The sequence below is a fragment of the Ambystoma mexicanum genome, chromosome 4q, assembly GCF_040938575.1.
Source record: "Ambystoma mexicanum isolate Mex_15411 chromosome 4q, UKY_AmexF1_1, whole genome shotgun sequence".
In the NCBI taxonomy this organism is placed as follows: Eukaryota; Metazoa; Chordata; class Amphibia; order Caudata; family Ambystomatidae; genus Ambystoma; species Ambystoma mexicanum.
This window is the reverse complement of record NC_090928.1, coordinates 860,232,996-860,246,937: the sequence shown is the minus strand read 5'-3', so window position 1 is coordinate 860,246,937 and position 13,942 is coordinate 860,232,996. Positions and strand designations below refer to the sequence as shown.

The following is a 13,942-nucleotide window of genomic DNA, read 5'->3' as shown; positions in this document are numbered from 1 at the left end:
AATTAACAATATGAAACTTTCTTAAACCCTCACCAATATAATCGATATAGAATATATGCTGACATTCTGGAACAGGCAATTATGAAAGCATCTGTATGTACAATCACTTAATTCCTTCTCACATCACCCATCAACGTGTACATACACATCACATTACCATCTCCCGTTTAATCCATAAAGTGAACAATAAATGAAACAAGCCAGGCACGTTGTTTAATTCCGATCAGAATAGAATTATTTATAAATAGAAAATGTATTTTACAATCCTGACGTATAAAATCCTTTTATTCACAACATTGAATATACAAACATAATATGTACTATTTTTAAAAGCGATATATTATTTGCAGGTTTCAAGCTCTAAATAGGTGCAATGCCACCACCAATTGTGCCAGCTCGTCTTTAGGGTTTTTTCACTTAAATAATGTGGCACTGGCAATACCCTGAGTCTGAATGTGTGGTATATGCAAGTAAACAGTTTGGGTTCCCATCATGTCAGAATAATTCTTAAAGGCTGGTACACTTCATGTGTGATAATGTATGTCTTTTAAACTACGTTCAGCACACATCAACGTTTTCTTGTTCAACACAGGCCCAATGGATTAGGCCAATCGGTTTGGAAATGCACTTACATCTAGCATGCTACTTACATGTATGAACCAAGGCACATGATTGGGTTTGGTGGCCTCCTGTATTTATTCCAAGCAGGCTACCTGCCCCCTGCCCTCAAATCTTTAATTCATTAAAGACTAGGACACACATTAACCAACTCTGTAATTCAAGGGACGCCCAACTCTGGTCGGATGAGTATTTATGTATAGGATTCAAATAGTTATTTATTTATTTGGTGCTTGTTTCGTTTTATAATATATATGCAGAGTAAACTGCTTCAAATGGCTTACAGAAACTGGGGATGCAAGCAAAGTGGGGACATATTTTAAGTGGAAAAGGGGGGGCTTCAATCACATTAAAAGAAATGTTTCAATCGAGCTTGGACCTAGCGAGAAGCAACGGAGCACTGCTATAGAATGTAGTGAACACTGTGACAAAAGTGAAGAGAGCAGGAGAAAGGGAGGGGTGAGAGGAGTTTGGGGGATCAATGAGCGATGCACTGTTCCTTGAAAACCAGCGTCTTTAGGATCTTCCGGAGGTGCAGAAGAGAAGTGTGACCAATATGTAACACCTTATTTTATTGAATTTGATGCTTTCTGTTATGTGATGTGAGTCCAGAATTATACTTTACACTGAAATCGAAAGTAATTAATGTTGACGGTCAGATAGCACAATGAGCTAATGTGCCTGTTTCTGACATCTGTGTGCAGATTGCTGATGCAGGTTCGAATCCGGCAAGGCCAATTCAATCTTTCATCCTACCGAGGTCGATAAATTGAGTATCACACAATACCATGCTGTGCAATAGTAATATCAACTAATATCTCGGAGCTCAGATGCCTGTGGGCTAATAGAGCTATATAAAACTAGATATTCATATATTTATATATATTAAACAGCAAAGAAAAAGGAAATTCACTGGTCACTTTTCTCTAACCCTATCATGCTATGTTTGTAGGCTAAAGGCTACTGTAACTTCAAGTACAAGCTTTATCACATGCACAGCTACTTCAAATGTGTGTTTTGGAAAAGGTAGTGAATCACAGCATACTGAACAAGTAAACATGTCTTAAATAGTGCATTTTCATTTTACATGTAACATTAAAATGATGTGATCTCACAATAAACCAAAATTTACATGTCCTGCGGAAACAACCATTAACTAATCTCTTTTGTAAAGGAAGAATTTCCAGACCGTGACTATGATCAACGCATTGAAGATTAATGGCCCATCTGTGCTTACCGAAGACAATGGGCACTATTTCCAAACTAAAAAAAATACATTAAATTCAGGAATTATTTTGGGGATTCAGGCTAGAACATGGTTTTGTGTTTTAGCTAATCTAAAACACTATCCTGGCATTTGATTAATGGATGCATTGCCAGAGAAACAGATGCATAGGAAAGGACATCGACACAACCTTAGAGACATTATGTTTCGTAAAAAGTGTACAGGAGATTGGACAAATGCTATCAGTTGTAGCTTCTGGAAAATTTGATTAGAACATAGAAAGCAGATCTGGATTCAACATAAAACACAGCTCATTTGAAGAGAGAGTCGAGGTTCCCGGGACCACCCCTCCGCCTCAAAGGTCATAACGAGGCAAAAAGCCAGAAATGCTGCAGCCAACCATCTTATTTCAGATGAATCCCAAGTGCACCAATGATTGACAAGTACACTGAAAGGTATCCTCTCAGCCAGCCATACAGACCGAATACAATGAAAATCTTTACAGGTGTGGGAGAAGAGCCTGTGATCGTGGAAAGAGACGCCTACATGGACAGCCTTGACTAAGCCCCAGGAAGCCATGATGGTGACGTCACTAGTGACCCCATGATGTAGCAGCATTAGACATGAAGCACATTCAAAGTCTGCACTGCATCACACAAACACACACTCGTATACATGAAGTACACAGGTCTCTAGCTAGAGGACAGATACAAATGCATGCTGTCATTGCTTTTATAATTTTTTCATTAACTAAAAATGCAGTAACGCCAAAACCGCAAGGCACAAGAGATCCTGAGCAAGCTTGCAGATGCTTAATGCGAATAACCCTATGTGACTAACATATAGAGAACGTAGCATAACATGGAAAATGTAGAAACCGCATCATAAGGTTTAGTCAAATTGCAGCAGGCCTCAAGTCACTCAACATGAGACGAGCCAAGCTGACTCAGGCTGCACAGAAAGCAATACTTGCAAGACAGGCGCACAGCCAAGGTCAGCGATACGAGGACACATTCCAGTCTCCAGACGACAAGGGGCCCAGATGCAGAGAAACTGAGTAAATCCTCGTAATTGGGAGCTGCAGAGCTCAATTTTGTGGTCTCTAAACATGTGTTACAGCCAAATGAGACAATGGATAGTCTTCCGCAGTGGGAAAGGCGAGCCAATCCCAGCAAGTTATACACAGATTGCAACAAGTGTTGCAACGTAAGGAGAATATTCTCATAGGCAAAGGTGGTACACACAAGTTACAATACAGACACATAATCCTTCACATCACCTTGAAGAGGTGCACAGTAAGCTGAGAACTCGATTGAATCCCAGGCCTGGGTGCATACACCCTGACCAATCACAACTTAGAATCCTGGTGGTGGATGATCAGGGGCAAGAACCAATGGTAAGCCCACTACTCTGCAACAATGTAATAGATAGCTTTTTGGGGATGGGACAGGCCAGCCACCTGACATGTGAGGACCAGTAGAATAGCACTTATGGGTCACCGTAGAGGTTATAGAATTCTCAATACCCAATTCCTTGGCCTGATAGGTTTTTAGAGAAGGGCCCAAGTGATGACACCAGAGTCATACAAAACGGGCTTGGACGCCGTGGAGCATCTTCCATTGTTCTTGTATTGATCCCTGTTGGGTTTTATTTGCAATAAACCACAGTTTGTACTTGCCGTTGACTGAGTCCTCTGTTTGTTCTGGGAGGGTTTTCGAAGTCCGCAGACGCCAGCATTGCTCTGGCATACAGAAAACACAGATCATTTGCTTATTTAAAGGAGAAATGTCATGCATGGAGTGGCAAGAACATACATTATATTTTTGGATTCAGTCATTTCTAACAAATCTGAATATGTTTTTTTTTACCAAAATAACATGTCCATGTAGAGAATTATTTGAAAAACAAATCTTCCAGTTCAAAATAGTTTTCTCACTGATAATGGTACCGTTAGTTCATAGCTGACACACCCCATATGAGACCCACATGTCAAACCCAACATGTCAGTGGTCCAATAGAAGCAAGGAGAAGGGCCCCTGTGGATGTGAACAAGTGAAAGGCACCAATCACAGGATCCCCTCATTCCAAACTGCAAATGATGCTGCATGGGTGGAATTTTCTGTGTGTTCAAGCTCAAACACATAGGAAGAAGGGGGAGGTTTGTGGAAAACAGAGAAGCAAGAGAGGTCATCTAACAGGAGAGAAGCTGCTTTGGATTCCAACTGGATGTAGCTGATGGATCGTTAACAGGGCCTTATACATTGTTGACTGATGTAGAGGCCTTTCTCAAAGTTCTGCCAAATTATTTTGGAGCAGATGCACTGACTGAAGGCAGAACCTACCTGTCAGAGCATCCTGAGGCCAATTGGTGATCCTACATATCGCAGGCCTTTGAAAGACAGACAAATTGAGTAAACAAGCACCCTTGTATTTAGAAATCTTTCCAGAGAATAAATTAAACCCTTGGTAGCATTACCACATATTCAGGAAACCCTATTTCAAAGCCTTTTCTCTGAAAGAGGAAATGAAGTACAAGATATATGCGCTTTGTGATTTATAATTAAAATGTAAACCCTGGCTAGCATAATTAAAATACCACTTTTCTCCTGCAATTTGAGATCTCTTGAAACCTTAGACAATCTCAGAATGAAATGTGGAATGACAAGTCCTTTATTTGCTGTTGCCATAGTCAATAGATTAATTGAAATATATTCCTTAATGAATACATGGAACTGGTGTGTTGTGAGGGAAAACCAAATTCCTTGAAAATAGTGAGAGAAGCTCAGCTGTCCAAAAGCAACCAGAATCTAGAGAAAAACCAGGCCTTTAAAAGTATTTGCAACCAGTCCAGCATCATACAAGATGACTTAAAATAGGGTATATGCACAAGCTAAGAGCCTAGAGTTTGCAATGGATAATGTCCAACATTTTGGATTTAAATCAGCCCAAGAATTAGAGAACCATATGTTAGAGCAAACATATTTCTCTGATGCCTAAATGTGTTGATGGTTTCTGCGAAAATCAAGTAAATAGTTTTGTTTCATAATTTATTCTGAGTACTGCTTCTCCTTTTAATCTCCTTTTTAATAACAAGGGGAGGGGTGAGTTTATGACTGACCCAAATCTATATTGGCCATTGTTTGATTTAATTTTGGTCAAACCATCAATGCCAATTTGTGTGACTACAAAACAAAGTATCTTAGTACATTGTCTAAAATAGTCATTTATATTTATTTTTCTGTGTATGGATGTTTATTTTTTTATTTAACATTTGGATGGCCTTTATACACAGGTGTTTCCAGGGGCCGCAAGACAAGATAGGGGCAGGGGGAGACATGGGAATCGCAAAAGTAGAACAACAAAAACCAGTTATATTGGCATTGTGACAATCCTACCATGCAATCCTACTGTTTGTGTAAATGTGTGAAGTAGACTGGTGTTTTAAGATAACTGAAAATGTTCATGAGACAATAGTAAGCAGGATGCATTGTGATAATTTTCAGTTTGGTCAGTAGTTATGTGTAGTGTTGTAAAGGTGACTTCACCATCGATGTAAGTTAGAGGACTGCCTAGTACCTCCTTGATGTGTTACTTTAAATAAAATTAAATGTTATGATTAAAATAGCCTGTTCTTGCCCCCCCCCCCCAGATTGTGGGGAGGAGATTGTTGACGTGGGGGTATTAGATTAGGTATAGTTATGTGTGATAAAGAATCAAACACATCAATAAATACCATACCATAGATCTATCTGCATCACAGTTTGTTTTTCCAGTCAGGGTGCACAGCAGACGGCTTGTTTTATGGTTCTTACCTTTTGTAGTTTATAGATCCTGATTACCCAATGAGGCTTCTAGGGCTGTGGGGACCTCCAGCGATGGTGTTTCTTTCATACGGGAAAGATGGAACTGATATATATGGATGGAATGTATCTGGGGAGACTGAGTAGAGATTGGCAAACGTGCATTTCAGGGGCTCAGCACCTTTACATTTCCAGAATTCCACATTTGTGTTATCTACATTGCTGCCACCAGATCCCTGCATCAAAAGGATTCAGTGACTAGCCTGGCCACCTAATTTAGTACTGAAACATAGGATGGCTGCAGCATCTGAGGCCAGCACAACTTTACATTTTGGACTTTAATAACTAAATACTTGTTCTTACAATATAAGGCAACCCCCCCCCCAGCATACCATCTCGTGAGTTATCATAACACGCCACAAAGCCAGCAAAGTGTTAAACAGGGATGCCCCCCTCCCCTCTAACAGCTTGTACATCCAACCTCAATGATTTAAACACAGAATATTGATCATTGAAAATTAGTTTGTATAATGTAGGTGCAAAGGCATAAGCCTGTACCAGTACTAGAGAAAGCCTAGCCCCACATCTCACTTGACGGGTGACAGGGATACCCAGGTGATGGCTAGCAGAAGAGTGAAGCTCCTGAGAGCGAGGATAGGGTATTCATTTGTTAATGAGAGACACTGGGACCTTGGCAGTGAATAGCTGTTGGCATCAATGTTATTACCACACACCAGCAGCAATTACAGTTTATGTAAGGCTTCTGTAATGAGTTAAAGTTTAAGAAAAAGTCGTGACACAATATTTTGAACGTTTGGAGGGCAGCATATAGTTTACGAAGAGTGAATATTTCCAAGTCATTTGAAAAAACGATTCAAAGCGATTGGACATTAACTGCAAAAGCGATGATTCTTTCTACTTTTATATATACTGCAAAAATTATAATTGATTTCCATGCTTCTACAACGTGCCTTGTTATAATCACAGCATTCAGAGCCTGGTGTTGTACAGGTATCTGTAGGGGAATATCCAAGAGATAAAATTCACATCATAGAAAATGATGGTCCTTGGTCGTATTTGCCCTAATAAAGCGAGCATAACTTCTCCCATGGCTGAAGGGTACATACTTTGAAAAGGGCCTCTGTGAATTCAGAAAAGTTACACTCGCGGGGCCACTTACCTTCTCTGAGGTCTGATAGAATGTATCACATTTCTACATCCACGTGTCTTCACTAATAGACACTTGGAGATCCAAGTAATGAGTCTCCAAAATATTTTACAATTGTTGGTAAAAACTACATTCTTCACAATTCATGCCAAGCCTTAGTAGTAGCCTGTCTCTCCTTTTCGGCATCTTGACCTTTACAGTATCTTTCATTTAAGAAGGGACTCATATTTTCTGCTCATGTCTGCCTCAACCAATTTAGGAAAACACTCACACAGTTCACCATGGGGCAAAAGTGGTTGTAAAGAACTGTTTTTTGAAGAGCAGAAGTAGAGATAGGCTGTACAAAATATCATCATGCAAAGGATTGCTATAGGATTGATTATAGCTGCAAGGTATTCTGGGAAAGGAGATTGTGATTTCACACCTATTCTAGCCACCTTGATAGCTCTGGAGCTGCAGCAACACAAAGTCTGAGAAAGGCACTAGCAATAATCCTCAATTTTGTGATGCCACCCACCATGTAATTGTTGAGTTGAGAGGGTCACTATCACTTTTGCAATCAATTATTGCAAAATTGGTCATTGTGCTTCATCATGCTAAATTAATATTCACCCAATCAGTGAACACATATTTGTAATGTATGCTTCATGTAATAAACGTGGAATACCACAATGTAGTATGGCCATTTATAACATATAAATTATGAAAGCAGGCGATTATTTACATCATCAAAAGAGATGACTGCATGTTTATCAGTAGAATCCTATACGTGGCCTGGCCAACAGGAGACACGTGGCAATCCCACATGATCTGTCACATCCTGCCACACAGAGGACGATTACTGAGTACAAAGTACCAGGAGGCGGCCTCGGACTGGCCTACAGGGCAATAGGCCATGGCCGAACCAAAAACACAAAATGCTGCTGTGCACCACATTTTTTGGTCAAAGTGGCCCACCTTTTTGCCCAATTTGGGACAGTTTGATGAATTAATTCACTCTGCGGCTAGTAGTTTTGACCAATGTTGCTGAATAAATAGTCTTTAAAATGCACAATTTGCATCACACTTTAGTAAAACAAACTCCCCCTTAGTTACTATTCGAACAGTGTCACAAAAGAATTAATAGCCATTTGCAACTCTAAGGCACTTTTTCTTTGATGCCCTAGACAATGTTATTACTGAATCCAGCCCTGCCTATAGGATGGCTCTAGGGGCAAAGCATTTACCTTGGAAACAAGACAACGCAGAGCAACACAGGTTGGAATCCTGGTCCCTGGTGTTAGGCGCTCCATAAAAGATGAATTCATCTAATGTAAAAGTAGTTCTCATGAAACTATATACATCCTATGGCAGCACTAAATAACCACTGGAATAAATAAAAAGGGCAAGAAACATAATTATAAGTTGAAATAAGTCCCTTTCCACATGGAAATACATCACTGACAAAGAGGGGCCACGAGAGCTACGTCGTTTTCGCTAGCTGTGATCAGCTAATGGGAGGAGTGGCACTTCAACCAGTAAAGAAGAGAAGCCCTCATCTGCAAGGTCATCATCCAGCTGTTGTGAGGGGGCTGGCCAGGCAGGAGAACATGAATGAGGCGAAGGTCCTACGAGACTTTGTGATCTGCCAATGCTGAATGGATCCCGGAAACGGCAGCTAAAGATGGGAGCCAGCTACATGGCTGTGTCTTCAGGTGACAATGAAAGAGCAGACTACTCCAATTGAAAAATCAACCAAAGCCAGCTGTATCAACTCGACAAGAATGTGTCGCCGAACGGGCTGGAAGTGGGCACCTGGTTAACAGAAGAAGCCAAGAGGAGAGTTGCTGGAACCCCACTTTTTCTGTTTCACAGAGCCAGAAGGGAGGCAAGCCCTGAGAGAGATTCTCATAGTAAAGCTAACTACTGCCAGTGTGGAACCAGATGCATCTTGACTACACCAAATACAGTTCGGCGCTGGCAAGCTGTGTGTGCAGAAGGCTGCATGGCGGGAAAGTGAGCCCAGAAATGCCCAGTCACAGAGTTAAAGCTGAGTAACAGGATCCTAATAGAATGCACTAAGGGGTGGGCATCTGGGTGCATCAAATGCTGTACCCTGGATGCGAGGTCCTGCAAGTGTCAAGCTTTGAACTGTTATTTACCCTGAAAGGGGCATGTTGGGAAAGTGCGCCTCGAAAGAAATAGAACATTGAACTTTCATTGGTCCAGACCAATGCCTAATGCAAAAGAAAGACTAAAAAAGCACATAAACAGCTGGACTGACTTTTTATTTTCGTTTTTTGTTTCAAAATAGTGCATGCTGGGAACGAGAGTCTCAATTCCCAGGAGTATTTTTTGGTTATTTGCATAGTAGGGAAGGGGGGGGGGGGTGTAAAAGTCAGAATTGTCATTGATCTAACAATGCTGCATGCTCATGAAGCGAGTTTTGAACCCAGAGTTGTCAGTGATCTAACAACACCACATATGTCTGCTGGGAACTATTCTTGACACAGCAACCATGAAGGGTGGGAATGGAAGTCTTCAGTACCCCCTTTGTAAGCAAACTAAACTGTCTCCTGGGTGTAGCATTGCATTCCGTGAACCTGGGTCCTCCACCATCTAGACTACCATTAAATACATTGACAAGGCCGCGTTACTCCACTCAGTTTAGAACCTCTCATTCAGCGACTGCTCCGCTCAGAATTCCCCTTGCTGTCAGAGAAAACCTTGGAACAGATCTAGGGATTGTGGAGGAGGAGGCCTATGGGTAACCCCAGTCCAGTCCATGAAGCCAGAAGGGATACTGGAGAATATGGTCCATGCCCAAGTTATCTGCACAGGTCTTATAAACCACCCTGTGAAGACCTGCATTTCCCATACTGCCACTCTTCTGCTCAGGGGAAACCCAGAACGGAATCTGTAAACTCATGTATAGTTTTGAGGGCAGAAATATAATCATGATAACCCCCCCCCTCCGACCCACCCGTCTTCCATGTTAATAACCCGAGAAGCAGAAGGAAGAACAACCATTGCCCGTGCAGCGACAGGACACCCAGAGAGACATGTGCTTCTTCTGCACACTGAGAAGTGACTTGCAAATGGGAAATCTCATGTCTCCCTCAGAGCTGCAGGCATTATAGAGAGGAGGTACACTGCAACCACTGCAGTCATTGAAACACATGGGTGAAACACCAACACCAAACCTCATACAGGAGAAACGATTTCTCAGCCTCCCAACCTCTCAAACGGAGTTCAGAGCACATAAACTCACCTGCTGGTCACAGAGGGGAGGCAATATGAACTGCAGGGGGGAAGAGTCCTCTAACAATACGGAGAGCGAGCATATGCTGCCCCTTCACTAGGGAGAACCTTCCGGATGGAGATTTAAGATGGCAGCTGGACTATTTGAATACTTTCTGCCAGGAGCCAGAATTACAAGGTGTACCAGTGACAGAGTGACTCAGCATGTTCAGAAAGGTCAATTGACCCCTCAAGCCAATCAGGAATGAGCTATTCACCCCAAGTCCTAAATAAGGGTCAGCTTCCTGAACATAAGTGGAAGCGACTTTGGGAGTGCACACTATGGAAGATTTGAGGTGGTGTGTGAGTAGTGGTGATTGGAGACCATAAAGGCAGTGGAGGAAGGAGGAGAACAGTTTGTTAAAGTGGAGGAAAGCAATAAGAAGGTGTTTGGGTAGAACTTCCGCGGCAAGGGGTTGAAGAGAAGAGTGTAAAAGCCAGGGGAGGTGGTTGGGCCATTAAGGAGAAGGCCGGGAAGGATATCAGGAGGGAGGAGGAGTAGCAGAGTTCTATGAAGGAGGTTGGAGAGAACATTAGCAAAGATGAGGCAGAAGATCTTCAGGTGGAAAGAGAATGTAGTGAGGAAGCAAGTGGCAAGACACCTAGAGAGGTGGAGAGGAGGGTCTGCTGTGGTGAGAATGGAGAAGGTGAGACCTAGGGAGCTGCTGAGCATGGATGGAGGGTGGAGATCAAGCAAGACTAACTAAGTGATTGTGCGGAGTGGGTATGAGTATGTAGTATGGCAATGAGGAGGCTCCCAGAGAAGAGAAGGAAAAACAAGGCGAGGAGAGAATTGGAGGTGCAGAAGGGGTTCTCCCTTGAGCTGAGGATAAGAAACAACAGATCCTGGACCACAACCCATGGATACAAGAAATATGTGCAGGGAGGCTCAAACCTCCAGGAATACGATTTACTAATAATGTACCACAAAAGGGGCTCTCTGGATTGAGGATTTCAAGCTGCAGTGGCTTCTGTTGAACCCAGAGGCTTATTTCAGCAGATTCTTCATTTCTAAACGTCAAGGAGAAGATATCCTGTTGATTAGTTAGGTCTATACTGTAACTATCCCTAATACACCTTTTTCCTATTGCCATACATTTCTGCACTTCTCTCATGTCCACCCGCTCAGCTTCATGATATAATGCAACAAGAAAATTCATTTTACTGGTACATATTTGTGTATTTTTGGAAACACTTGTAGGAGCTTTTGGCTCCATACCATCTACAGTGGTTAGGAATTATTGATGCATTTCCAATGGCAATTTCAAATTTGGCCATGGTTACACATCACATTTTCATATAGCATCCCTTCAGATTATGTTCACTCCGGCAAATTCTTTTGAACTGGAAGAACGATCCCTATACATTGTGAATCCACTCAGACCCACCTACACAGCACCGTTTAGTAAAAGGCCTTATGAAACTGATCCCCTTAGTGTAGCGCTGTCTCCAGTTGTCCTGTACAGTACTTCATAGAAGGGGAAGTGCTGAGTGTGGAGTGCCATATCTCAGCTCTCTACTATCACAGGGCTGCATACTGTGTCATGAGCAGTAGCAATTTCCATGGGGCATGTTCCATACAAATAGCTCTCACTTAGGGCTCTGCCAGCTGTGTGATCCACTGCCAGACTGCAGAACCTTCAGAGGCTAGGCCATTGTGGTTTGTGGATGGAGGGAGGGGCCAACGACAGAACATGGGGAGGCCCAGTTGGTTGTGTATGGACCACAATGGTTTACATCCCCTGGTACTCTACAGCGCCAGAGCGACATTCTCTTCAGTAATCTCTCTCTGCTGGTGCATATCACTCCTACAGTATAATAGGTTGTGTTCCCTCAGAAGTAGCAGTAGCATTTTTCACGTGGGTTATTTATGTAATTATTTATTTGGGCATTTATAGAGCGCCCATAACCCAGAGGTGTCTAGGCGCTTGAACGAGATTGGTTACAGGCATAGTTTTAGTTACATACATATGATTCGTTTTGTAAATGAATATCTTATATTCATAACGTACCTTACATAGATTTGCCACCATTATGCATTATACATTTTGCAAGCTCTAGTTTTTTGTGAGATCGGTAGGATTGACTTATTACTGCAGGTTGGTGCCTGCAATAGCTGTGAGTTTTTAGAGGTTGACTTCAAGGAAAACTAACTAAACGGTTTTAGGCTTTTTACGGAATGACCACAAGGATGTGTCAATCCTCAGTGATAGTGGCAAGGAATCCCACAGTTTGGCCGCAATCCCTGGAATGCTGGATCCGCCGGCTTTCTGTCTATTGTATCTCGGTGTATTGATTAGGTTGGAGTAGGAGGCACGTGTTGGTCTGTTGGATTGGGTTTTGGCAATTTGATTGCAGAGGTATGCTGGTGCGTTGTTGGAGAGGCATTTGTGAGTGAGAGTGAGGACTTTGAACTTGATTCTATCTTAGACTGGAAGCCAGTGACTGAGTCATCTGGTTGACGAAATACTGATGCTTAAAAGTTAGAACACTCTCCAAATTGACAAATCAGAATCATTAAGTGTGTGAGTGTGCAGGTCATTTTAAAGAGGTTCAAGAAAATTGCCTTCCTAACCATTTCAGCTGCAAGCATGCTCCACTGTACAACAACAACTGAAACCTACCTGGTTTGCATGATGTACCTCTGGACGCAGGGTTACCTTGTGGAATAAGACAAAGAGTATTTGAATACAAGTGTGCAATTCCCCCGCTATGCTGTGTAGCCGGTTGACACATCAGGGAGCAAGATGAGTTTTAATTACTTTACATCCAAGTAGCTGGTATTCATGGAAATTAATTTACAACTTCAAGTTTACTAAAAAGCTAAACAAGTTCATGCTTCATGGAGGCTTTGGGATCTCTCTGTCTGCGCAGTGTCTCATGAGAGGCATTTTGAGCCCTTTCACACGCACGCCATTGGCTTAGCTCTGTTGATATATGATAGCAAAATCTATGGGTGGCCAAGAGCATAGCTGTCTGTCTCCTAGCCAATGGTGAAACCATTGAGCCAACTTCCAACACCTCGCACTTAGCCATGTCGTTATCTCTCTCATATATATGTTGAGCTTGATTCACTAAAATGCTTTGTCCCCACTGTGCACTTAGGTGGACAAAAACGTGCATGGTATGGGTACCCTGCTTCCCGCAAGTGGGAATGAGTGCACACATTCATGGCTGTGGCAGGGCGCGTCACCTCTGTGAAGCTGATCATCCCCAGAATGTGGCTAGGGACATGTTCAAGCAGGAACTGATGCAGTTGAAATCAGATCTCTCTTTCAAAGATGGATAAAGCAGTCCCTTATGCTTATTCTGTTGTACCTCGTCTCCCCTATTGGATGTCAGGTGCCGGGGAATGCACAATGGTGACCGTGATCTACGTTCATATTTCTCAGCATTCATCTGCCCCAAATGGAAAAGTTAATGCTTGGCATAAGCATTTCTATTTCCGTTTTACAATCCAACCTACATATATGAATCTGTACTTTTTAGTTTTGGCTAAAGTGCAACATACAAGCCAAAACTATTGCGTTGACGTACAGCTATGAGGGAGATGGAATCAGAGGAGGAACACACAGCTTGTGGGTGTATGGTTATTTACCCATCCATTGACTGCCAATGGCCATTATAAACTCTGTGAGCATTCCCACCCACTGCCGGCCCCTCCCACCCAAAATACATCCTCCTAGGGTCTCTTTGAGCAAGCACTATAAAGCAGTAACATAAAACGTTGTCCTATAAGTGGCTGTCAGTGTTATTGCAAAACACTCTTCTGAGAGTTAATGGCTTTATTGCAGTGGTAAATGCATTACAGATGTAATAAACATGTCTTATCCAAGTGTACCTTCTGCCATT

General features: G+C 42.3%; 1 protein-coding gene across 1 annotated transcript in view; it reads left to right on the top strand.

Annotated features, from left to right (window-relative positions):
- The window catches only part of TTC7A (tetratricopeptide repeat domain 7A), a 2,220,458-nt gene that overhangs the window by 2,036,392 nt on the left and 170,124 nt on the right, over positions 1-13,942 (top strand). The gene's annotated exons all lie outside the window — the stretch shown is intronic.